This window comes from Amblyomma maculatum, chromosome 2 (assembly GCF_055883805.1).
Source record: "Amblyomma maculatum isolate TAMU_Amacu chromosome 2, ASM5588380v1, whole genome shotgun sequence".
Taxonomy (NCBI): domain Eukaryota; kingdom Metazoa; phylum Arthropoda; class Arachnida; order Ixodida; family Ixodidae; genus Amblyomma; species Amblyomma maculatum.
The window spans coordinates 167714482-167742473 of NC_139345.1; the positions used below are offsets into that span (position 1 = coordinate 167714482).

General features: G+C 45.8%; 1 long non-coding RNA gene across 1 annotated transcript in view; it reads left to right on the forward strand.

Annotated features, from left to right (window-relative positions):
- Nucleotides 1-17615, forward strand: part of LOC146200388 (uncharacterized) — an 89815-nt gene extending 72200 nt beyond the window's left edge. The window contains exon 3 of the long non-coding RNA XR_014704823.1: nucleotides 17093-17615. This is a non-coding gene — a long non-coding RNA (uncharacterized LOC146200388). The remainder of the gene's footprint in view (nucleotides 1-17092) is intronic.
- The last annotated feature ends 10377 nt before the right edge of the window (nucleotides 17616-27992 follow it).

Here is a 27992-nt window from a genome sequence, read left to right on the forward strand (position 1 = left end):
AATATTTCTTTTCGCACACGTGCAAGGGAGTAGGTATATATTCTTCATATACAATCCAGAACTTCCTATTCTAAATATCGCGCTGTACGATTCAGCTGCCTCATCCTGAATGATTGTTGTAAGGCACGCATGCTGGTAACTGACCATGATTGCTCGAGTCTTTTATTCGGGTATGAAATAGTATACAGATACTCTGATCTTTAGTCGCAGTTGGCGCACGGGCCGAGTAGAAGGGGGGAGGAGGAGGGGGACACATCAATGTCATCATCAGCCTAACTATACCCTCTGCAAGGCGAAGGCCTCTCCCATATTTCTCCAATTAATCTGGTTCTGTGCTAGCTGCATCCACTTGACCCCTGCGAACTTCTTAACCTCATCCGCCCACCTAACTTCCTTCTGCCCCCTACTACACTTTCCTTCCCTTGGAATCCAGTTTGTTACCCTAAACGAACATCGGTTATCCTCTCTTCACACTACATGTCTCTGCCCATGGCCATTTCTTCTTCTTGATTTCCACTAGAATGTCAGTAAGTTGAGTTATTTCTCTAACCCACTCTGCACGCTTCCTATCTCTTAATGTTACCCCTACCATTTTTCGTTCCATAACCCTCTGCGTTGTCCTCAACTTAAGTAAAACCCTCTTGGTTAGCCTCCACGTTTCAGCCCTATAGGTGAGTACAGGTAAGATGCGGTTGTGTGGTTATACATCAATGTATAACCACACAAATCAGACTGTTAAATCGTGTCTGCTGCAATTTTAATGCTGTGCGAGGAACAAAGTATAGCAACGTTGTTGTTTCAAGTTCGCATTGATTTTTTTTTTTTTTTTGTATTAACCATCACCAATACTAACCCCATTCTTCGATGCAGTTCATTCTTGGCTTTTAAGACAGATTTTGCGTATCTAGACTAAGGAGATTTAAGGCATGGCAGGTCTCCCCTACGCTCTCATATTGTTGGGCACCGATAATTTTCGCTCAACATTTATGAACAGGGCAATTACAGCCGCCTAACTCTTTACAGTGATCAGTGTGAGCCTTTTAGATGCATGCTTCGCAGCGGATCTCGGTGTTATTCGCTTCGAGAACAAACGAAAAAAGAAAACATTAAAAGTATTGTCGACGCTACTAAAGATTCGCCCGAAGTGTAGACACGATAGCGCATTTTAAAATCGTTTTTCCAGTAGGCGAATTTTTGTCATTGAGGGATGTTCTCTGCTTGAATTATTGTCAAAAGTTGTTTTTTTTTTTTAATAATTCCTTCTTGATGGAGTCTGCTCAAACTGAAATGTAAAGTGGTTTATAACAAAGGAAATGCGCACCACCTGTCACAGTTCTGGTTGAACAGCCAAAAAGCGACATAAAGGAAGGAAGGTGCGAGTAAAAACGGAGAGAGAAAGAGTAGTAGCGAGGGCCCCAGAATAAGTTCCACAATCAGGGGATCGTCAATGTACAGAAAGAGAGAATGAGGTGCTATAGCTCTAATCTTTCGTTCTTTCTGCTTTCAATCCCAGTTTCCTGCGTTCCCTCGCTCCGCCCTAAACTTCCCAAACCCTCAAAGAGATGCCGCAGAATATCCGCAATGCAATTTGCATCAAGCCTCTCCCCGAGCACGTGCATGCAGGATGTCACCAAGCACACCGAAAGGTAAAAGCTATCCACCTCTCTTGAATATAGAACAGCCAACAGGATACTCTGTACGTGGACGCTGTTGGCCTTGTTAACGATCACATGGCCATTACTCTGACAACACTAGCGGACACTATCGCCTCAACAGTGCCTCTCACCCCACAACTGAACCGAGTATTGCGGAAGCCACCGACATAATTCTGGCTGCCGCCACTAATGCACAAGCCACCTACATATCACACTCCCGCTCGGCCTGCCGAACTATCTTTTGCGGCCGCGTCGGTTCCGCCAGCCTTCGGATCCTCCTCGCTAACCCTCAGCAAGTGATCAGTGTGATCTGATTCCGAGACACCAGTCGATGCCCTGCGAAAAACCTACCCATTGACACGCTCGCGCTTTTTCTCCGTACCTCCCCTTTTCCGGATCACACGTATGACTCCCCGATCCTTACATACACAGCACTGGTTGAACACTACGGGCTGTCTCACCGTACACAACCACCCCTTTCTCACCCTGCCTACCCAAGAGGCAGCCACTTACAGCTGCCTACAAACTATTACCTTTCTTTCACCATCTTTTCTAAACTGTAATAGAAAAGACATCTGGGCAAGTTGGTACGGTGACATGATGAATTACCTGCGCTAAAGGCTAGGACGAAGACCAAGAAGCAAACAGAATGGGCGCTGACGCACAACTGAAGTATATTGAAAAACACAATATAAACCCAAGCCAAGCCGCACTAAGCCACACATTGAACAAAAACCAAGGTATGATAACCCAACACACATACCACATCCAAGGAACCCAACCTCATTATCTATTAAAGCGATTGATGGTTCTCTAAATCATTTTTCGCACGATATGACGGGCCTCAATGATTTCCCGGTTGATCTGCGCCGGATGGGCCTCCAAAATATCTGTCTGTGATAGAAAAGGATGGCAGCTATCACACCCCTTAAAATGCGCAACCAGATTAGAGCCTCTACTAATCTCTAATCATCTCTCGTGCTCTCGTAACCGAGCATTAGTACACCTGCCCGTTTGACCCACATACACATACAGGCATCCGTTATCTTGTGCTAAAGTCTATGTAGGTCAAACGGGCAGGTGTATTGAAATTCGGTTACGAGAGCACGAGAGATCATTAGAGATTGGTAAAGGCTCTAATCTGGCTGCGCATCGTAAGGGGTGTGATAGCTGCCATCCTTTTCTGCCACAGATATTTTGGATGCCCATCAGGCACAGAATAATCGAGAAATCATTTAGGAATGGCATATCATGCGATTAGGTGAAAAATGTGTTAGTGAAACGTCAACCGCTTTAATTGATAATGAGGTTGGGTTTCTTGAACGTCGTATGCGTGCTGGGTTATCATGACTCATGACTTGGTTTTTGTTTATTGGGTGGTTTAGTGCGGCTTGGCTTGGGTTATTGTGTGTTTTTTTAAATAAACTTCAGTTGTGAGTCAGCGCCCGTCCTGTTTGCTTCTTGCTCTTCGTCCTAGTCTTTAGCGCTGGTAATTCATCATGTCTTCTAAACCTCTGGTACACTTCGCTTTATACCTCTGACTGCCCCCATTCCAGTGAGCGGGCAATGCTCTATCACTTGGTTCGGGAGCGCCAGGTTACCCCTTCTTTTTGTCACTGCCTCACGCCTGCACTGATGATTGAGAGGCCGCCCTGCAGGACCCCTTTCCGGAGGGCCAGCAATGGCTAGCTCGCCACGCTGTCAGTGCTGCCGCGGCCAACGGGACCCTGGACTTGGGGTCCCCCCGCTCACTAAATAAAAATTTTTGTCATCGTCTTCTTGAACTAAAATAAGCTGTAATGTAATCGCGACTGACTGCAGCCATCTATCTTCTTTTTTTTTTATTTATTGCCTGACTTCGGCACAATGCACAAAACCACTTACAGGGCACAATGAGCATTCATTAATGCAACAATCAGCCAGGTGGGTTGTGGCGTCGTCATGCTAAAATTATCTTAGGGTCACTAATGGCTCCAATCTTCCGAGCCACTCGGGAGCTTCGGAGCAAGTTTCTGAATTTCAATATATCTATTCATGCCTTCCCGAAAATAGATCCATGCTGGCCGTGCGTCAGGATCGCAATGGTATCCTGGCATTCTCTAGGAGGGCCATGGGTGCCATTTAGCCCTCTATCTTCTTCACCAATTACAAAGCCCCAGCCTTCAGGCTTCTTCTTCACCAATTACAACTTTCACCCCTCACGCCGGCTACTTATATACCCCAGAGAGACCATGTGACAAAAGGTCACGTGGAGGAGGATCAGCGCGCACACGCCTATACACAGGGCTATCTTTCCTTTTTCCTTGAATGACTCTTCATTGATTCCACAGCTCAGATCCTTTAAGCAAACAAATGTCCCCAACATCTTGCAGCTTAAGGATTATGAGAGTTTCACGAATAATAACAGCCGTAGCGGCAATACATAACGTCTTTCAGCCGCCTCAATGCATCGTTCCACAACATTCGTACCAAGCTACATTCAGTTCACCGTCGTTCTATAATCGAATTACAAGAAAGGAAAGACGCATGTATATGTCACTCGTGGGATCTTGTTCTGGCTGTAGGAAGAAGGAAAAGAAAATGCACGGGCCTGCTACTGGCTCTGTAGCTGAGCCACCTCCGCTGCCTCATGAAGAGATAATAAAGAAGAAAGAAAAGGAAGAGGGAGAGAAAGACGCGCGCCGCAACAATAGCCGACATCCACCACCGGTGGCGGGTGCAATGACGGCCTACAACAGATAAAAATTCGGTGGCAGGCCGCAAGCAGCGGTGACCCACCTGTCCCAGACCCATCATGGGAAACCTTAGGTATTTCGTAGATTGATTGATTTATAGGAAGGGAAAGGCGCGGTAACTGTCTCACTTGTTATCTGAGGACACCTCAACTGGGCCGTACGGGAAGGGAGGAAGGTGGGAGTGAAAGTGGAAAGAGTGAAAGAGGAGCCGTAGTGGTGGGCTACGGAGTAATTCAGTCCACCTGGGGATTTTTAACTTGCGCTGACATCGCACTGCACACGAACGCCTCTTCGTTTCGCCTCCATCGAAACGCAGCAGCTGAGGTCGGGATCGCCGGCGGCTGTGTTTCAATCCCATTCATTGTGGATTTTCGCATTACAACGGACAACAAAGCCGACGTCGGCTTTACTGCGGAACCGGGGCCTTGCGCTCTCGCGTAAGCGCCGCCGGGGTGGTGCAGTGGTAAGACACCCGACTACTGTCCGGAGTTCCCGGGTTCGAACCTGACTACGGCGGCTGCGTTTCGATGGAGGCGAAACGAAGTGGCGTCCGTGTGCTGTGCGATGTCAGCGCACATTAAAGATCCCCAGGTGGTCGAAATTACTCCGTAGCCCTCCACTACGGCTCCCCTTTCTCTCTATCCACTTTCAATCCCACCTTCATCCCTTTCGTTACGGCGCGGTTCAGGTGTCCACAGAGCAAGTGTGACAGATACTGCGCCTTTCCCTTCCTGTGAACCAACCAACCAACCACCTCTCGCGCAAAATTGTAGTAACTAATTGGCTCACAGGAAAAGAAAGGCGTGGAATGTGACCCTTTTTCTGCGGACACTATAATGAACTAGAATCATGTACTCTGGGATGCAAGGAAGACCCCCCCCCCCCCTTTCCAGAATTAGGAGAAATCCTGCAGGAGGAGGAGGAAAAAAATTACGACGATTACGGTACTTTCTAATGCGAAATTTGAGCGCAGCTCGTCAGCTGTTTCAGCTTTTCTATAGATTTAGGCAACTAATTCGAGCAAGACATATATATACAATTACAGACAGCTGGTTACGAGGGACAATGGCGACGGCGACGACGACGCGAAACCCAGGAACAGGCGCCAAAGAGCTTAATGCTGGAACGATGCCAATCGAGACATATTTTGAAAAGCGAAGTTTTTTTGTTTTGTTTTTTACCGTGGTGAACTAGGTGTATATAAGCAAGCTACATCAAAATATGATGCTTTTCTCTGTGAGTGTGTGAATTCTCGGTTACTGCACATGTTACCCTGCAGTTCGGTGTGGGCGTTCGCATTATTCATGAATTATCTTTGCAGTGTGCACCATTTGTGGTCGCGTCTTCCACTTGAGCTGTGAAGCGTGCCTTTCATAATTGTTTCACACGAATGTAAAGGCGAAGTGTTGGTCACTTGTTTCTGTGGACACCTGAATCGCGCCGGAAGGGGAGGAAGGAAGGTGAGAGTGAAAGTTCACTTGAGCTCTGAAGCGTGCCTTTCAAAGTTGGTTCACATGAATGGAAAGGCGCAGTATCTGTCACACTTGTTTCTGTGGACACCTGAATTGCGCCGTAAGGGTAGGAAGGAAGGTGAGAGTGAAAGTCCACTTGAGCTGTGAAGCGTGCCTTTCATAATTGGTTCACATGAATGGAAAGGCGCAGTATCTGTCTCACTCGTTTTCTGTGGACACAGCAACCGCGCCGTAAGGGAAGGAAGGAAGGTGGGAGTGACAGTGGAGCTGGTTACGAGGGACAACGCCGACGCCGCCGCGAAACCCAGGAACGGGCGCCAAAGAGCTGCGCTCTAAAACTTTATTTCACGAGCGAGTTTAGACCCTCCAAGGGCCCAGGGCCACCGCACGGCCCTCACATTACGCGCATGTGTCCAGGTCACGTAGGGCCATGGCACTGGCACCCCGGTCCACACAGCGAAGTTGGATGTCCAGGTCCTGCGACGTAAGGAGGGCCTCCCATTCCTCCCATGATCCGATGGCGGGCTGTCCCTGCGGGGGAGGATCGGCAGAGCAGCCGAAAAGAATGTGGTCCAAGGTGGCGTGCAACTCTCCACAGAGAGTGCACTCAGGGAAAACGGGTCGGTAGTAGGATAGGCGCTGAAGGGTGAGAAGCGTTCGGGTTTGAAGACGCCTCCAGAGGATTTGTTGGGAGTGAGACAGCTGGGAGTGGGGAGGGGGGAGATTCTACGGGCAAGGCGTGCTTGCTGTGTGAGTTCAGAAAATGTATGTGCCCGCTCCCTCGAGAAATCCCGGCATGGGTCGCCATTTGCCCGGCTAATAAGTCCTCGGCCTATGTTATCGGCGGCCTCATTTCCGGGATTGCCAGAATGAGCCGGCACCCATATAAGCTCAATACGCCTGTAAGAATTCAGGGTGCACATTCTCAATATTTGCCACGCGGGAGGATGGACGCGTCCGCGGGAAAAGTTAAGTATGGCTGTTTTGGAGTCGCTAAGCATGTAAGCCGCATCTGTTTGGGCGATTGCTAAGGCTATAGCCACTTCCTCGGCTTCTTCCGAGTTACAGGGAGGGTCTATGAAGTGAGTGAGGGGGGGCTGCTGGCTTGTAGACCACAGCTACCGAACGGTCTGAACCACATGCGGCGTCCACCCAGCGGACATCCTGTGCAGTCCCATAGTGTTTATGGAGAGCTTTGGCTCGCGCGACGCAGCGGGATTGATGGTGTTCTGGGTAGACGTTCTTAGGAAGAGGTTTGAGGATAAGCGCTGAATGCACGGCCTGAGGGAGAGGGTGGTTTAACTCTTCAGCATGTGCGGGTATGCGAATACCGAGTTTCCAGTATATGTCGTCCTGTTTGCGTGCCAGCCAACCGAAGGTACTTTGTGTGCCGATGTGCCTCTATAAGTTCTTGTATATTGTTGTGCATTCCTAGTTTTAAGAGCCTGTCCGTGCTAGTGGTCTTCGGTAGGTTGAGCGCTGCTTTGGTAGCCATGCGGATTAAGGCGTTGATTTTGTCTTTGTCTGCACAGGAGAGGTTCAGGTAAAGAGAGGTGTAAAGAATGCGACTGAGCACAAAGGCATGTAGTACCTTTAAATTGGCAGCTTCATCTAGGCCGGCTCGTGAGTGTGAAACCCTTCTCAAAAGATGGATGACGGAATAAGTAGACTGTTTTAGTGCCTTCAGGGTAAGGTCGTTTTTCCCCGTGTCCTGTAAGTTCAGACCAAGAATGCGGAGATTGGGGGTGTGTGGTATGGGAGTATCGTGCAGATAAATTGTTATGGGGGCGGTAGGAACACGCCGCGGCCGGAGTAGAAAGAGTGCTGACTTTGTCGGGGAGCATTCAATGCCAATTTTTTCCCTGTGGGTAGATATAGCTGTGGCCGCTTCTTGAAGTGTAGATTCTATGTCTCCATCCGAGCCGTATGTGGTCCAAACCGTGATATCATCTGCGTAAATGGTGTGTCCCAAGTGTGGGATACTGCTTAAAGCCTTTGCCAGCGGGATCATGGTAATATTAAAAGGGAATGGCGACAACACTGCGCCTTGCGGGGTGCCAATGTTACCAAGTGTGAAAGAGGGGGTCTGTATATCATCTATATGCAGGGAGGCGGTGCGCCCGTTCAGGAAGGCCCTGATATAGTTATAGGCCTTAGGCCCTAGCTGCAGCTCTTGAATGCCTTGCAGGATAGCACTGTGCGTGACCTTATCAAATGCTTTGGTGAGGTCTACTGCCAGTATTGCTCTGGTGTGGTGTGGCATATCATTGAGGATAGCATTTGAAATCTGTAGTAGGGCGTCCTGCGCCGATAAATGAGCTCTAAAACCTAACATGCTATGGGGATACAGTCCATGGGATTCCATGTGTTGCGTAAGACGGGTGAGGATGACATGCTCAAAGAGTTTCCCCAGACGTAATGTCAGGGAGATGGGACGGAGATTTTGGGCATTTATGGGCTTGTTTGGTTCAGGAATGAATATTATTTTGCCGTGCTTCCATTCATCCGGTAGCTGCCCCGCTTCCCAGCACTCGTTAAAGTATTCAGTGAGCAGGGAAATAGAACGGCCATTATATAATAACTATAGAGCTTGATTTTGCCAAAAAAGCTAAAATCTACCGTGTCCGTCAAACTAGCTGGGATAATCTGCGTAAGCACCGAGAGGCCAGAACATTAAAGACCCCCTTTAACCTCCACACATGGATGACACAGCTCAAGGAGGATGTCCAGGCTTTCACGCAAACTTTAGACACCACCCCCGAGACTCCCATTGCAGATAGTAGGTTAATGCACATTCTCGAAGCCCAGAAAGTATCCTTGCGTGCTGGAAAAAACACAAGCATAATCGAAAGCTTAAACTTAAACTGGCGCAAATTCAAAAGCAAGTAGAAGAGCACAGCGCCGCCCTCAGTAAACATAACTGGCACCAAATATGCGATGGGTTACGAGGTAATCTCTCCTCCTATAGGGCCTGGCATCTTCTTCGACACATGGTAGACCCCACACAAACTAAAAAGGAAACTCGGCTTACCCTCAAAAGGCTTATCCATAAACATCGATGTAGTCAGCAATCGCTCTTAGCCCAACTGCAATCAACTTACACTACTGTGGGCCAAGCAATATCCTATCCAGACTACATAGGCCCTGATCAACCCTCCCTAGATGCCGTCATTATGGAGATCGAAGTTAGATCAGCCCTCCTTAAGCTCCGCAACTCAACCCCTGGAGAGGACAAAATCACCAATGTCATGCTCAGAGAAATCCTGCATCCAGATGACTGGGAGATCCTGCCGCGCAGCTCGGACCCGTGAATACAAGACCGGATCCTCAAGCGCGCCTACGAGTTCGCTAACAGGCTTGACCTGCTGGCCATCTAGTAGGGCAATGTAAATCGGTCCTATATAACTATCCGGCTTTATGAAGGTTTCTCCTCTCTCTCTAGAATACAATGTTCTGGGACGCCCCACCGGGGTGGTGCAGTGGTAAGACGCCCGACTACTGTGCCGAAGTACCCGGGTTCGAACCCGACCTCGGCGGCTGCGTTTCGATGGAGGCGAAACGAAGAGGCGTCCGTGTGCTGTGCGATGTCAACGCACGCCAAGTGGTCGAAATTACTCCGAAGCCCTCCACTACGGCTCCTGTTTCTATCTTTCCACTTTCACTCCCAACTTCCTCCCTTCCCTTACGGCGCGGTTGAGGTGTCCACAGAAATCAAGTGAGACAGTTACCACGCCTTCCCCTTCCTATATATATATAATAATTGGTTCGCGCTTGCTCTGTGGACACCCATACCGCGCCGTAAGGGAAGGAAGGAGGGTAGGTATGAAAGTGGAAAGGGAGAAAGTGGAGCCGTAGTGGAGGGCAACACAGTAATTTCGACCACCTGGGGATCTTTAACGTCCGCTCCCCAGGTGGTCGAAATTACTGCGTAGCCCTCCACTACTTCCTATATATCAATCAATTACTATAGCGGACACCCAAAGCGCGTCGTAAGGGAAAGAAGGAAGATTTGATAGAAAGCGTAAAAGCACTTAACAGATATTGCGGCGTTCCTTTCCTGATGAGGTGGTGAAGGGTGGCTGTTCCTGGCCCTACGGGGCTGGGACTGTAGGTCAACGCCGCTTGCGGCGGGGGCTAGCCAGCCAACAAATTTTTTTATCTGTTGTAGGCCGTCATTGCACCCTTGTTGTTGTTGTTGTGGCTGTAGGAAGAAGGGAAAGAAAATGCACGGGCCTGCTACTGGCCCTGTAGCTGAGCCACCTCCGCTGATTGATTTATAGGAAGGGAAAAGCGCGGTAACTGTCTCACTTGTTTTCTATGGACACCTCAACCGCGCCATAAGAGAAGGGTGAAAGGTGGAGTGAAAGTGGAAAGAGGAGCCGTAGTGGAGGGCTACGGAGTAATTTCGACCACCTGGGGATTTTTACCGTGAGCTGACATTAGCACAGCACACGGACGCCTCTTCGTTTCGCCTCCATCGAAACGCAGCCGCCGAGGTCGTGTTCGAACTCGGGTACTCCGGCATAGTAGTCGGGTGTCTTACCACTGCACCACCCCGGCGGGACCCACCTCCGCTGCCTTGGGCAGACAGAAGAGAAATTAGAAAAAGAAAAGGAAAAGGGAGAGAAAGACGTGGGCCGCAACAGCAGCCGTCGTCCACCACCGAAGCATTGACGAGTGCAATGACGGCCTAAAACAGATAAAAATTCGGTAACAGACTAGCCCCCGCCGCAAGCGGCGATGACCTACCTGGTGGACGACGGCTTTGGTTGCGGCGCGTCTTTCTCTCACTCTTATTTTTCCTTTATTCTCTATTTTCTCTTCTGTCCGCACGAGGCAGCGGAGGGGGCTCAGCTACAGAGCTAGTAGCAGGCCCCTTCTCCCTACAGCCACAACAACAACTGCCGCTGTTGTGCAGTATTTAAGATGCTCGACTACGGCTCCTCGTTCTCTCTTTCTACTTTCCCTCCCACCTTCCTCCCTTCCCCTACGGAGGAGGAGTACCCGGGTTCGATCCCGACCGCCGGCGGATGTTTCCATGTAAGCGTACGCAGAGGCGTCCGTGTGCTGCGCGATGTTAATGTTGTTGCGACTGAAGGAAGAAAGAAAAGAAAATGCACGGGCCTGCTACTGGCTCTGTAGCTGAGCCACCTCCGCTGCCTCGTGCGGACAAAAGAAAAATTAGAGAAGAATGAAAAAAAGTTGCCCACGATTACGTTACTTCTCAATGCGAAATTTTAGCGCAGCTCATCAGCTGTTTCACCTTTTAGATAGATTGAGGCAAATATTTCTAGCAAGACACGTATATACAATTAGAGACTTTTTTTAATTTTTCAAATGTATTCCTTCAAGCTGCCATGAAAGAAGCTTTGTGGTAGGAGAAAGGAAGAGAGCAATTGAGTTAACGAGAAGTTGCGGGAGGCAGCGCGTGGCAGTGCATGACAGTAAGGAACAGTTTTGGCAAAGGGGGATAGGGGGTGCCGAAGCACCTTACCCCCCCCCCCCCCCCCATAACACCCCCTGCCCCCCCTACGCCCCTGGACGGAAGAGTTGTAAGAGGAAGCGAACCCCAAATTGCATTTCATCTACAATTCGTTCGTTGTGAACGCCTGTCAACTGCACTTAACATCTCGTGTGCTGGTTTCGGCGCTTAGCTTCACTAGAGCACTTTAGAAATCTCAGTATATAATGGTGTGGAAATGGGGGAAAACCTTTTGGTCCTATAGCCTTCCACAAACGACATGAAAGTCTTAAACTGAAGTGCAAAATGCCGGACTAGCTGTTACTGCATAATGAAATAAAACAGTGCAAGGAACGGGACGGAACAGACAGAACACGGAGGGAATAAACACGGACACGGGCGCCCATGTTTCCCTCCGTGTTTCGTCCCGTTCCTTGCGCTGTTTTATTTCATTATATAGACTTAAACTGGCCTGTCAGGAGTGTAATTGGAATCCATGGCAGCTGGAATCCCCGCCTACCCCCAGGTGTGAGAATAACCAATGCATGATAATGAAATGTTAGGCGTAGAAAAGCAGCAGTTTTTCTGGCTGGTGCAAGATTCATCCAACCGACAAGAAGTAAAGGAACTGGCCCAAGTCATTCGCACTACAAATAGCACACCTACCGCGGTAGCTCCACTCACTACAAAGTCGAAACCTGATTCCGTCCGTCACAACGAGCTCTCGCTCGGCCTTCAAGGTCAAACTAGGACAGCCTTCCTTGCACCAAGTCATACATGCTGATGTACTATGTTATAGCATATATATGACCGCAGCAGGTATATGACCCCATGGCTAACTTCACTTCCATCTTTACTAATTACACGTCGTAATTTTTCAAAGCCTGCATGTTATGAAAGGCGGCTGGGCACTTTTGTTTTTTGCATGTCAGACAGTCCTTGCAGTGCGCCGCAAGGTTGGCGCCAAGTTTCTTTGATAGTGCTGCGGCGTGCCCTCTTATCCTATTACTGGCACATCTTCAGCTCTGTCCAATGTATTGTTTCCCTCACTGAAGAGATATCTTATAAACAACGCTTTAAATATATTGTGGGTACCTTGTTCGGTGCGCAGTTTGGCATCTAGACAGGCCATTTGCCCGTGCACATATCGTGCGCTGACATTCTTTCCAGAGTAATGCGGCCACTACAACCATGTGGCAATCGACATGAAGCGGCGGGCCAATCGCTTAACAGCAGTATTTCTACTTGACAAATTGTGTTGGGTAGATTTTATTTCGACATGTCTTTTTTTTTTTTTTTTTTCTTTCATCCTGAGTGAGTCATAAACAGATATATGTTAGTCAGGAGCTGCTTTCAGTACTTTCAAGCAAACTATTCGCAGGAAAACAGTTTTTCTAATACGTTCAATAATTAATTGTTTTGACGCCTTAGTTATTGTGCCACTGTGAATAATGCACGAGAGCACTGAAACTGTGAGCTGTTCCGACCACTAAATAAGCAACTTTCTAATATTCCTGTTAAATTCACGGTCACATATATGTAGAAGATGAAGACTGTATGTTTGGTTTTGTTAGAGAAGACGTCGCAGGAGTCGTGCATAAGTTGAAATGCCTATTGGAATCTTTAGTTTAGCATTCAAAACTTAGTGGCCCATTCTGTAATTTTTGCAAAGTACTCTTGTTGTGATTCTGGTTGCTTAGTGAGGAGTTTACTCGATTTGCAATGACCATATTTTTCAGGCGGTAGATTATGCCCGCCGCATGAATACAACGCAGTTTGAAGTCACTGGCTTTAATATAAGCATCCATGTTTACGAGCTGTATTGTTCTCTGAGCAGTAAAATTTCCTTGCACAAGACACTGCTTGAATGCATTGATCATCAAAAATCATCAGAGTCTAAAATTACGATTTTGATAATGTAACGTATTCTTCCCACCTTTTGCGTGATAGCCCATTTTGTGACAATTAAAGGAATAATAAGACGTGAAAATAACGGAGGGGTTGAAGTTGTGTGCTAATAAAATTTACCGACATAATCCGGCATGGTTATGCGGCCATTTCAGCGAAAGCTCCGGATATGCGGCTCCATTGTCCCGAGGATAAGGAATAAATGCGAGGAAAGTGTTATTACGACCTGTATATGTTACGTGTAAGGAACATTAGAAAAAAAAAACGGTAATTATCAGGAAAACTAGTAGCTACAGACAGCCGGAAAGAAATCAAACCGCTGGGAGATGCATGTGACGCCAGCCAGAGATGCAAGAACGAACCATCCTCTCTCCGTTCATCAATCATCCCGATAGATGGCAGCAGCGAATCGTTGCCATTAGGTTTGGAAGGGCGGTCATGGCGGTGGCGGGCTCTTTGTCGATCATGCATTGCAGAGGTCGACTGTATCAAAAAGCGGCAAAATATCAACATGATGACATGTAATAAACATTTACTGAAGCTATACTATATACTGAAATTTATATTACTGCTTACTTTTTGCCTAGATGTCTGAAAACCGCACAGTGGACTTGATCACTTCATCGTCAGTGGCACGTCTAAACTCTACGAACCACGGTTCTATGACAGCAATCATTGAATTTCAACATTTATCGATGGACTAAACATTCACTATTATCTACATAAGTACATGCAGCTGCAGCAGCAATGCATGCAGCATTCCGAAAGTTTCAGGCAAATTTTAAAAAGAATTGTTAGTGCTCTCATACCCCGCTGTGGTGTCCGCGGGTTCAATCCCTGCCGAGGCGGCCACTTTTCGATGGGGGCGAAAAGCAAAGAGCCCGTGTACTGTGCATTTTTACTATAAGTTAAAGAACCCTAGTTGGCCGCAATTTCCGGAGCCCTCCATTACTACCACAGTCACGTTGGGAACCTAAATCTTAATAAACAAAATGAAATTAAACCAATCGTGTTCATGTGCGCAGTTCATCCCCCGACTACCCTATTATTTTGAGCAAAGTGTCTAAAGATACGTCCGACGTATCCATTCGATTCTCGCAAAGATACGGCGGACGTCGATACACAGGCTCATGGCTATATGCACATCGAACGCATATATGTCCGCATTCCGCTTGCTACGCGTGCGTAAATCTTATCCTCTATGATATCAGCTAGCGGCGACTTTCGATGAGATGCTACGAAGAGTTCGCCCATTCTAACATAGATCACGATGTTGTCTTAACTCAGGATTGTGTACGGCAAGCATCGCTTAATTTTCACGCACATAGCTCCAGCTCCACCATCTGGCATCGAGATACGCACATTCACTAGCAGCTTTCGCTTCGCACTAAACTATCACCTCGATCTGCCCGTAATGCAAGCGAGCTATTTCTAGCATTTACGCTGTCTTAGATCCCGCCTCGACCTCCGAAAATCGAGCGCCGGCGCAACACACACCTCGCCGTGCAGAAAATTCGGCCATATGCTCGTTTCTCACATGCAGACAAATAAAATGGGATGTTTCTAGTTAGATCGTTCCTTTAGATTCTTCCTCAGAGTCATGGCAAAAGACACCCCGAATCTACTAGAAGCCTACGCTGCTACAGCGGTGAACTGCACGTCGACTCCTCGAGGCGAAGACCCGCTGCACCGCAATACATGAGTGCACAACCGGAAAGCCGGAAGCGCGAATGATCCGCTTTCCTACGAACCGCAATGTTCTTTGGTACTTGCCTTGGTACAACAGGCAGCTGACCTGTTGAACGCTTAATTTGAGTCCTAAATAAAGTGCATTACTACTACTACTTTAGGGAAGACCAGACAAGTGCTGAGCCGGCATCTTTTTCTCGTCGTTGAACTTTGCGAACATATATGCTCGAGGTTAGCGTGACCCGACTGAACGGCCTCAGCTTTGAAACGTGGGGAAGATATGCATGTGAAGCCGGATTTCGGTACGCTGTAGAAAATTTGCGCTGCACATTTCGTTTCAGAAGCTGACTGGGAATTTTTGCAAAGGGTGTCATGCAAGCGATCGTTGCTGCAACCACGCATCCGTGTTCCCACGGCGGCCAGCGCTGGACCGGCGGAGCGATTTTCCACGTTACAGCGCTGTCTTGCTAGAAAGCCAACCTAGGAGGCGTTTGGCATTCTGCTGTTTTTAATGGGCTCTGTAATGGAAAGCAACGCCTTCAGAAACACGCTAAATGTTCAAAAATGTCGTGTCTTTAACACTCGTCACTCCAGGCTGTCTTCAAGAAGCAAAGCAGGCGGACGCTGATAAAATAGTTGAGTACTCCAGTCGAAACCGAACACCCGCGCGTCTTCAGAGATTTGTAGAATCGCCTTGATGGTTCTTAAAGTTATGGTAGAATTTGGATAAGGTCACTTTCCGATCGCTGGGACGTTAGACTCGCAGGACAGCGCTGTCGTGCGAAGGACCACACCTGACCGAAAGCTTATAACTGTTGCGTTGGTTTTTATGGTGCATAAGCGGCTAATGCTGTCATGTACCAAGAACAAGGTTTAATGTATTTACTTTGTGTGTAATGACTAAAATGTTGTTTAGGATGCAGCTTGTTTAGGAACATCGCTTCATTTTAGGAAACCAAAAATGCAGGGGATTTGAACTAGTGCAGTCTCTCCTAGGAGCATGCTGGGATGGAGAGGGATCTATTGCAAAATTGTACAAAATGTTTTCCTCTTATTTTCTCAAGTCTTGCACACATGTAAGATATGGTTTATTGTTAGTTTATCTCCACACTCGTCGCATATTGGTTTGGCTTCTTTCATAAGTATGAAGCTGTGTGTAAGGTGTGGGTGTGTCTTTTGTGAAGATGACCTAAAATGTCCTCCATGATATGTTTTTGATGACTGCATGATTTCCATTCCTCGATAACAAGTTGGCAAAATGTAGTTTGTTGTTATTTGAATGTTTCAAAATTCCAGCCACTTCACTCTCAATTTTCTTTGCACGAGCTTCTTGGTATCTTCAGGCAGCATATTCACCCTGTCCCCTTTCATAAAATTGTAGGGTTTCTGACGAATGGAACTCCTTGGAAGTCATAGAAAAAAATGAGACCCACAATCATAAGCTATCTATAAGGTATGCATATATGTCCATCACTCAGTGGAATGGTGTCAGCATGCTGTTAGAACAGGTCTTGTGGTAACAACAACCATTGTATGAGGTGGTAGTTAATGAGCATTGAAGTTCCATCTAACTGCAGGTATTGACAGAGCTCTTGATCATGTTATGTAATGATGCCGCCCTTGCATGCACATAGGCATACATTTCAGAATCCGCAGTGCACCGTTTGACCATTTACCACCAATGTTTGTGCGAAAATGTCTTTTTCATGCATGTTAACCAGCAGGATTAACAGATGGACCCCGTGCACAAACCAAATGTCATGAGGCCACACGAATGGCAGGAGCTGTTAACTCGAGCTTACAAAGTTATATTTTGAAATATGTTCTGGGGCGTTTCAGCTTCAAATAAGAAAAGTTACTCCTAGGTCATGGAGGCATGTTTGAACAGTTTGGTTATTGTGAAGCTTACAGAGGTTTATGCCAGGTTGTCTATCGCATAACAGGCAGCCTAAGACCGTATGCTGATGAGTATGTGTAAGATAACAGAGACATGAATTGAGGAGTTAGTGATTAGGTGTGTAGCAAAGGGCATGCAAATTACTGTAAATCCACAGTGGGATCCGCAGACAAGAGCCATATTAATGCTAGCGCATCATACCCTTACAGGTGGAGATTAGATGTCTCCCTAATTTTTTCTCTGCTCATGGCTCGTCATTTTCTTCGTTCTTCCAGGTGTGGAAAATGATAGCATCAAGAATGCCCGAGACCATTGTTAACGAGGATGGTGATCTCAACACTGTAAAAAAAAAAGTATTTCACAAAACATGGGTGATTAGTAATGTTGGTAACAGTTGAAGCTAAGTGGAAAGACATGAAATTGAAATGCAGCGAATACAGATATAGGGTATTTCTAATAAACTGCAGTTGATAGTCAGCGCAGGTGTTGTCTCCTTCCTTGTCTTTCGTCTCATGCTGTTATTCCTTAAAGAATGCCGATATGTTGAGAGACGACCAGTCTGTGGTGTGCGGCATCTGTCTCCGTTAGTTTTATCAAGTGATTGGCCAAAGAAGATGGAGCTCGTGGTTTTGTGAGAAGTGCAGTGTAATAGCATAGATGCAACCTTGCCCATTAACAATTGGAGTGCAGTAAGTGCAAATATTTGTTTTTGTAAGATGTTCCTGGTTTTCATGCAAACAGTATGAGAAATTTCTTCCTAGAGAATGTTTGCTGATATGTGAATATAATGTGCAATAAAACTGGTGTTTTTTGCTATTTACTTTTTCTTGTATACATTAGTTCTGTGAAGGAAACCACAGGCAGAAGGAAATGTATTGGAATGCATTTTGTTACTTGACCCTGTTGTGCTGGCTCAGTAGTTAAGAATGCTTGGCTGATGAACCCACGGAAGCGGATTTGATTCCAGCCACAGCAGAGGCATTTCAATAGAGGCAAACAATAGGCTGTCATGCACCGTGCGGTGTTAGTGCATGTAAAAGAACCCTAGGTGGTCGAGTATATACCGGGGCCCTCAGCTGTTGCGTCCCTCATAGCTGTAGTTGTTTTGTGATGCTAAAGCAGATATCAGTCACATCATACCCTGAGTAAGATGCTGTTCATGGTCAGTTAATCATACATAAAATGACCAGTTATTTTCTGCATGGGACAGCAGCTGTTGTACAATTTTATTTTAGCCTTCATGAAGGATACCACACTGGCTCCACATGGCCTTCTGTCGACCCTTCATATGTGTCACAATCACACACCCGATTATGTATTTGTCTAAGGGCACCTGTGCATGCATGGAAGAGTCCATTACTTTCCATTTGTCAGAACTGAAATGCATGATCCACATCATTCCTGTAATTCAACTGCCTGCTATTTAAACTGTCCAGCATTGATGCAAGTTCCAAAGAACTGCAATTAGCAAATTAATCCAAGCAGGAAACCACAGCAAGAACTACTTTGGTTTAATCTTCAACAACTGTTTGAGAACTACAGTTAGCCAAATGTTGCACAGCATAGGTGAGAGGTTACAAAATTTAAAAACACCCTACCTGTGGCATGTAAGGTTTCACATCCTAAAGTTGCATATGTAGCTATAAAGAATACTGTAGTGGAAAGCTCAAGATTAGGTTAACTGCCTGGGCTTTGTACTTTGCGTTGACATCTCGCAGGAAACAGATGCGTTTTCATTTTGCCTCCGACAAAGTGTGGCTGCCATCACTGGGATTAAGTATCACGACCTTGGGGCAAGCAGCGGAACGCCCCGCTGAGATGTCGTAGCGTGTAATTGCATCCTATACAAGTCAACCCTTCCAGCATTACAGCTGCCAAATGCATGGCAGATATTCATATTCAGCTTTGGACTGAAAAGTTTAAAAGTGTGACATTTTTGTTTGTCTAGCATTAAAAAGCAAAATAAACTAAGCGAAAACAAAAAATGTGAACATAATAATTGAAAAAGCCCTAGTTATTAGCACATACAGCATATTCGTTCCTTTATTTATGATAAAGTGGCCCTTCAACAATAGTACAAAGCCTGAATATTTAGGAAGGTGCTGTGCCAGGCAGCTAATATTTTACAGAAACCTGAATCATTTCACCTGTAGTAATGCGCAGGCCGTTATATTTAGTAGCACGGGCAGGGGCACTTTATTTTTCTTTACTTTTGTCTGCCTTACCATAGAATATGTAGTAATGCGCATCTCGGCGGTGTGGGCTGGGCACTTAATTTTCTGTCCACTCAAACATGCGATAACTGTATCATGTGCATACCCAGCAACTTTGTGCAAGGCCAGGTTAAAGTATTGCCGTTTAATTTTTTTTTTTTTCGAAGCTTCAAAACACACAAATGTAAACAATAGGTGTGTACTTTGTAGAAATATCATTTTCCGAGTTTTGAGCTCTGTAGTGCAGTCCGATAAAAAATTGTCGATGACTTATTGTCGTCTGACTGTTGCACAGCGCATGTAAATAAATTCCCACGACGCTCTCTTTACGCGACTTTTTTGGACTTACCACTGCACCTAATAAACACTGACATGCACGTGGAACATCGGCGATCATAAATGGACGCGCTGATGTCTGTTCCGGACATCGGCGCACTCATCACAGCAGTCTTGCAGGACATAGTCCGTACATCACAGCATCTCACGGAAAGCACAAACCGGCGCCTACACCTCCAGTCGTACAGCAAACAAAAATGACGTGATGCTTGGGCTAGAGACACGCCGGCGGTACCCAGCTTTGTCAGCGCTGCTTGTATATATGTAAATTTGCAGCACTGCAAAGCGCATTTAAACCTCAATACAAGCAGAAAGCGACGCGTTACGTGGCGCATTTAATCACAAATGATAGTGAGAAAACTTTAAAGAATCAAAACTACTTACCTTTATACGTGGACCAAATGAGCGGGCGTGCGGGCCGCGGGCTGGCCGTCAACACCGCGATTACATGCGCTAGCGCGCTGGTTGTGCTTGCCACCCTGCCGCGGTCCAACTCACGTAAACCGATCTCCATGCCATAACGTGGTCTAAGCACTATTCTTGCCACTGCACTATGCTTCGCAATTTCACATTTCCCGCATGCAGTACATACTTGCACCTCGCGCACCTCGTATCAACTTCGATTTGGCCACATTTGGCTATCGCTACCAAGTTGTTGCTACAACCTAGAACCACTACAACCAAACATTCGGTTTCTCGGATCCGTTCGGCTTTTCCGATGTATCTCAAGGCCCATCTACTTTGCGTATCCCGGTGAAAAATGCATCAGCTAGGTCCGTCGGACGTAAACCTGAACCCCACCTATATTTCCCGGATCCGTCTGGCTTTCCCGACGTACCCCGGAGAAAACCACATCGGGTCCACCCCTGATCGGGTCCGTCTGCCGTACCTCTGAAAAATATTTCCCTGATCCGTCCGATGTATCCCGAAGAAAAACGCACCGGATCCGTCGGACGTACCTGTAAAACCATTGATCGGGTCCGTCCGACGTACCTTTAGCCACAGCCTATTTTGAGACATCGCCCACGCTCCCGCCACCTGAAATTCGTAAAAAAAGCAGGGCGGGATATGTTTGTGGAACAATAGAAAGAAATGAAAAGCCGGGCTTTAACTCTGGCTTGACAAGAAACACCGTCAACTTAATTATCGGATGTTATCTTGCTCGCAAGACTCACCAAAGTGTGGTAGTGTGCGCGAAATCCACTGAGTGCGTAGCGCGATGGCAGCTCCACACAACTGCAACTAGTTCCGGCAAATTCTAAATGGGTCACCTGGAAATACGATAACGCGTGCATCTGTGCAACATATCAGGCTACAAAGAAATATCGACCTCCTATTCTGTATCGGGCTCAGAATTCCTTCCGCTTACGAACAAAAATATGTTTGCCTGTAGTTATCTACATTGTTTTTCTTCTGCACCAACGTTATTTGATCTTTGCGTCTCACAGTTTGGTGGAATACGTGCATACGCGAAGAATAATAGGTATATTATTAGTACGCTTTATAAAAGCAAACTACGAATAAAAGTATTAAGGAAGTTTCTAGTTTGTCTTTTCCTTCAGAGCTCTATTAGTGTATCGACTGAATGAATGAATGAATGAATGAATCCTTTATTTGATTGAAGGAATGGCTCTCGGACGCTGTTTGAGTAACGGGAATTAGGAGGGATGGGAAGTGTAGCTTCTCGCTTCTTCCCGGTTCTTCAAGCTGTTTCTCGTTGCATGCCATGCTGCCGACCTGCGCATTGTAAAGAGCACTAAAGCATGAAACAATGTTGCATCATAATCACATAGCATCTTTCTTTCCTGCCTCTAAATTCTGTCTCAAATACCGATTTTTCCTCTCCTTGTCTGCTCTATACATCAGGTGCCAGTTTGTCTAGCTGTTCCCTTATCTGCCACGAATTGACCAAATATACCGATTCCACTAAGGGATATCTGCGCATGCGTGCATTCTGGAAGTGCTCCACCACTCTATAGGTTGTAGTCACCACGACAGCGACGGGAATCATGCACTGAGTTCGCAGCTGACGCTGCACAGCTGTCGTCGCACAAGAGGTTTTGTCGTCAGACCACTTTGTGAAAAGTTTTACATCACCCTGTACAGCTAATGCATGTTACCTGCTGTTGCTGCTGCTGTTCATGCAACTATAGGAAGGAATAACCATCACTCGATGATGAAAAGACTGGCGAGGGGGCACTGTCAAGCTCAATGAGACTACTTCAATGCGAGCGGGACGAATGACGTATAATACTGTCGGTATTCCGGTATTCTGGGGGTTGGTTCATCTGAGTATACAGTCATTGTGTGTCTCGTTCACGTTCTTATGCTCGAGGTTCTACCCGCCGCTGCGCCTCATGTTCCTTGTATGCAGTGTTTGAATCAGTTTCAGTAACGTGCTGTGAGGTGTCTGTCAGGCGTTGTGGAAGCTTTTAATGCGACAGCATTTCTTCGCTCATGACGTGCGTGGACAGAGCTTGTCATCAGGGCGTGTCCACACGAACTGACATTTAATGAAAAAAACCGTGTGACCGCCAGCAGTCGAACCACGACCTGGACAGATCAGCTTCCTTTGCCCCAGGCACGAGAGCACTATAATATCGCCGCAGTTGTTTATTTCTTTTTTATTGCATGGAAAAAATTCCAAAACGGACAAATGCCTGATGGCAAACTTCTCGAATAAATAAAAAACTACGTCTCGTGGAAAAGTGCAACATTCTCACTGAGCAATGAAAATCGTCGTCTTCACGAAGTTCAATCTGCTCTACTCCTTGATTTCGCCTAGGTAAATACGTCTTACACCTAAAACACCATATGGCTTAGTGCAAGCAACGCCCGCTAGCTTAGTGCCGGGCGAATCCAGCAAGTCACTGACATAACTCGCAACGTTCTTTTTTTCATTACTCCGCGTAAGAAGATGTGCACCCCTGGAATTTTTAAAGATAAGCTCTGCTGTGCCGTCTTTACCGGCTTTGGCACTGCCAACTCGGCGCAGGAGCCTACAAGACCGGCGCTTTATTGTCTTATTGCACGAAACGTTCAGCAACAGTAAATATATGTGAGATGATATTTGGACCCGGTTTGCAAAATGTTTCGAGGACCATTTGCATATTCCGGCACAGAAGGTTTCACATAAAGCTATTAGCGAGTTAGCGGCCCTTGGTGGTCATAGTAGTTCCAGCCTAAATACTTTTCACGATTTGCAATGACAGCAACCAAGTGTGCACATTAAGTGCATCCTCATTGGTATTGTACTGCTGAAAACGTTTGTGCCTAAGAACTACAGAAACTTTTCTGGTCATGAGCATAAAATATATAATTTGGGTACTCTTGTCGGAAGCTGTTAAATCAAATGCGCTTTTCAGATCACAACAGTCATAATCTGTGCAACCAATGATCTAACGTAAATCTCTTACTTGACTATTGACTAAAATAAGAACCAGGTTTGGCTTACAAAAGAGACGCTAATAGTAAAAATTTAAGCCTTCTTAAACATTGCTTGTATAGAATGCTGATAAACCTGAACTGAAGAGTCTTTATCGAAGCACAAACTATCTTTTGATTTCATGCTTTGTTAACCGCGTGACCACGCCCAGGTTTGAAGATGACTGTTTCATGATTGACATGCTTCAATTCAAAGATGAGCCTAAAGTCTACAAATATTTTGAACTCACGAACGACACATAAACACCGCGCTGTAGTACTTCCAAAATATTCTCATACGACTGGTTATTGTGATGGGATGACTACATTTTGCCTAAATTCTGTTAGGGCATGTACAGCATTTTTCTCAGCTCAGTTATACTACTATAGCCGGTCACAGTGGAGAACAGAACCTACTTATCAGTACAGCGTCAAGTCGTGCGCGAACAGGAGTATCTTCAATTGATTTGTGCAGCCTAAATCCCACAGAGAGCGAATAACAGTGGCAACATATTTCATCGCCACAGCACACCCCGATAGAGAGCATTACAGCAGAAAAAGCAATGTGCGAACAATCGAGACTACTGCTGGAATCACAAGAAGGTGTTCATAGTCCATAAAGTTGAGGCTTGTCAGCGGGGAACCAGCGAAGGAGAAAAGCTTGTGTCTCTAGTAAAAATAGACATCAACTTGCTCGATAAGGGAAAACATTTCACCGTACTAGAGCTGCGCTGCTTAGATAAACAAAGATGTTAAGGAAGGAAACGGGCAGAGTTAAGTGCGTTCTGTCTAACCCCCTCTCCCTACTTGTATTTTTGTCACAACACGTTCATTTAAGCAACTCCGCTCTCATACAATGCAATTTCAACAATCATGGACCTAAGTACTGAAACCATTTCACCTATACCTAGTTCAATAGAGCTATAATAAGTCGGCAAGCAGCTATGCAGAACAAGCTTCTTCAAACAGTGAGAAAAAGATTGCAGTGGTTAAGTAAGTCTGCTTTTCATGTGCATTCAGACTTTATTTTTTTATGCAATGGTACTAACAAACATCTATCTCATGAAACGCAGTCGAAACACTCTTCTAGAGAAGCTTGCCATCAACTGTACGCAATGCCTGACAACTTCGAGTACACTAAAATCTTTTTAGAATGCAGGCCTCTTGATTCATGAGGAAAGGCATATAAATGACTCGAAAAATTACACTATTCAGCTTACTTTGTGTTCTGTATACTAAAAGCAATACTTGATAGTCGGCAACATACTTACAAATACCTAAGAAGCCAGCTCGCTTCTATAGAAAGGCGCCTCTTCAAAGGTCCACCCTCAAACCATCAGTTGATAAAAAATGATCATAATGTAATCAACCTCCGCCGTGTACTGCCTTCATTGACTGGGAATTCATTTAATTAAGTTGAAATCTTAAACAGTTTTGCAGATATTGGGAACAAGAGTGTCTAAGGGGCATCTAATAAGGGATTGAAAACAACAGTTGCTCAGCCACACTGGTCCTTTGTAAAGAAAGTGATAAAATTTCAATGCCTTAGAGCATCCGAAATAAGGACGCGATTTCTCCAGAAATGTAGTAGTATTGATCGCGGGCTTACTGTCGACAAGAAATGACTGCAGTTAATCAGGTAACAACTGCGAGATATTGATCTCGCGATTAAAATCCAGAAGAAACTGGCTTCTAAACTAGTTTGGACAAGACGCCTAATGCGAAGTCAATATAATCAATGGTCGTTTAGGGTAGCAGATCAGATTCTGAGAGAGGGCAAGCATAGAAGGAAGTGACGTGTTTTATGGACGGACGACAATATAAGTCTAGGGGATAAGCAGGATGCAGCTGAAACAGCACAGGCTTCATTGGAGCAATAGAGAACCCTCTACCATGCAGTGAGCATAGTTATAGTTTATAACAGCTATGTCAACCAAAGAAAAACATGAGTAAAGCTCACATGTACGAGCTCGCTGCCACAGCCTTCCATTGCAAACGTCAAGAGACCCGCGGTGGTTGCAGTGGTTAGGGCATTCGACTACTGAGCCGAGAGTCCGGGTTCAAACCAGCCAAAGCGGCAGCATTTCGATAAAGATGAAACAGAAAGCGTTCGTGTACTGGGCGATGTCAGTGGACTAGGACCCCAAATGGTCGAAATTATTCTGCAGCTCTCCACTGCGGTGTCACTCGTAGCATGAGTTTCTTTGGGACGTTAAATAAAAAAGAAAGCAAATAACATCAGCAGATACCGTAATTCACACAATTGACACCTTCTAATTGGTTCACCAAAACAATTGGTGAAGAGTGCACAAATATGACACAACTTGTTCAGTTGTCTCGACATGCTTCAGTAAGATGTGTTGTCGGCCTAGTTGGTGCAAGACTTAAGACATCTTAAGACAATATCGCGCAGCTTAAAATGTCTGAAGCTCGACATGTTGTTTGAGGACACTTGGAGGAAATATTCTGTGCGTCTTGATTGTCTGGATGACACTTTCCTCGTGTAAACGCACGCTTCACATTAGCCTCGTCTTGTTCCCATCTTAGAGCTGCGACCATTCCTGTAGGAATGGTCTCAGCTTCCTGACCCTTCCGGTAGGAATGATCGTACTGTGAGTTGCAGTGAATGCTGCTCGTACTTTTCGATCGTAAATCCCCTGTCAGCCATCACGCTTCAGCCCACTGAGAACGTCTCCAGCAACCCGCAAAAACAATTTAGGGTGTTCTCGCACAGTCTGCGGGGAATAAGATCGTACACAAATGTCACAACGCTATTTGGACTGCACACATTCAGTTCTTTTGCCGCTTTAATGAGAATGCACTTTTTTCTCGAGTGGCGTCGCCGGTGTCGTTGGGAGGAGCCTGTCATCAGATCGCATCCGCACGAACTCGTCGATATTCCATTCTATGAGTAATAATATAATCTTTCCAATGTTGGCATCCAAACTAATTGGAGTATGCCCAACTCGAGTGTGACTTCCAAATATGGAAGGGCCACCCCCAAACTTAACCCCCCTGGACCCTCACAATTTAGCCTCTTCAGAAATTGACCGAAATCGCTTTCTTATCATATCGATTCGGGCCAATCCAATGGCGATCTGCAAAAGTAAATGAGTGACACCCAAAATTTGGCCTCCCTGGAGCCCTGAAATTTCACTTCATCTGAATTTGACCAGAATTAATGTCTAAAATAAGTTGAAAATGGCGAACTCAGTGCTGGCTTGCAAATTTAGGTGGGCCAAACCCATATGTTGGCCCCTAGTCCCACTAAATTTGACAGTCCTAATTTCACCAAACTTGATGTCTAACCTAATTTCAGTATGGTCAGCTCAATAGTGCTTCAAAATTTCGATGGTCTGTCGCCGAAATGTGGTCCTTTGACCCCCCAAATTTCACTTTGTCCGGATTTGACTAACAGAAACGGCAATGAAACACCTGTACTCTTCAACGAAATGCAGAACTCATCACAAAATATGCACGGAACGCGCGATTCTTTCGCACTTCTTCCCGTAAGGAGACCCAAGTGCGCCTCTGTAATTTTATTCTATTTTTGTATGTAAAGTAGGTTTAATTTTCCACCTGCAATGATGACAATATCTGCCTTAAAATTCTGCAGTCAAGTATGCCGTCCACATCAGTGCCGCCCTTGTCAATGAAGACTTTTGGCCTGCACTTGTGGCATATGTCTGGTGCCCTCTTAAAATCAGGTTTCAGCTGTAGTAGCATTAGATATTGCCAAGGCGTACGACAGCGCAGAATACAGCATTTTGCTTCATATGCTAGCTGGTCTACATCCTTCATTATACATCTTTGCGTGGATTAGGGAATTTTTAAAGGATAGATCATTCTTCTGCAGAAAGGATGCATTAAATTCCAACACTTACACTCAGTCAAGAGGTGTACCCCCAGGAAGCAGTCCTGTCGGCGTTATTGTTTAATATACTAATGCGTGACATACCTATTCACCCGGCCGTCAAAGTTTATGTGTATGCAGACGATATAGCTTTTTTTTTTTTTTTGCTTCTGTCACAAATATTCACAACCTATATCATTTGTTGCAAGATTATCTAAATGCCCTGGAGGTCTGGCTGGACAGCCTAAGGCTAACTTTAAATGTGAACAAATGTGCCGTCCTAGTATTCCCGCAGACAACCCCCGTTAACATTTCCTTGTCTTATCATTCTGTACTAATCCCGTAGGTTGATGCTATTAAATATTTGGGTATATTATACGACCCATAGTTAGACTGGAGCCCTCAGATTAGAAGCCTTGTGCTTAAAGGTGAACATGCCCTTGGTCGGTTGATAAGAATTAGCAATAAGAAATATGGTATGCGTCGGGACACTCTACTCTTGCTTTATAAGACCTATACGTACGACCAATACTTGAATTCGGCTCCATTCTCTTTCCTGAGTGCCCAAGGTACAAGCTTGAACCCCTGTTGTTTTGGAGCGACGAGCTCTGCGCCTTTGTTTAGGTCTGCCCAAATCAGTGGCCAATGCTTTGCTATACTTGGAAGCTCGGATACCAAATCTAAATTCACGGTTTCAGCTTCTAACCATGCGAACATATTTTGACGTCTTTGGAGCCTGTACCTGGAGTGGCTAACCCCGTATTTACTTCGATCCCATCATACTTCTTTGATAATATTTGGCCTAGGTATAAGCTCCCTCGAGTTGTGTTACCTAATTCCCTGCTGTCGAAACTTTCAGTATCAATACCCTCTTTAGTACAAGTTAACCACCGGTGGCCTGATGCTATATTCTCATTTGATGACGTCCTCCCAGGGAATGCTAAGCGTTTGTATGCCAATGTATTAAATGCCCTTATGGAGGATTACCTAGACAATTTTCCTAACCATATTGCCATATTTACAGATTCGTCTCAACAGAATGAAAAAGCAGCTATTGGCATACACTCATTAGCTCTTGACTGGAGTTATTTATTTCGGGTCTCATACTATACGCCAATCTTCGCTGCTGAGTTTCTGGCTAATGAATTGGCTTTGACTAAAATCCCTAGTAATATTTATAAGGTTATTTTTCTTTCCGACAGCCTATTCGTGCTGTCATCGCTCGAAAATTCGAGGGACATTGTTGTTTGCCGTTCCCTTTATTTTTTTTTTCCTCCTCACATTTCAGATTTGCGTTTTCAGTGGGTCCCTGGCCGTTGTGGTATTACATATAATGAAAGGGCAGAGTTT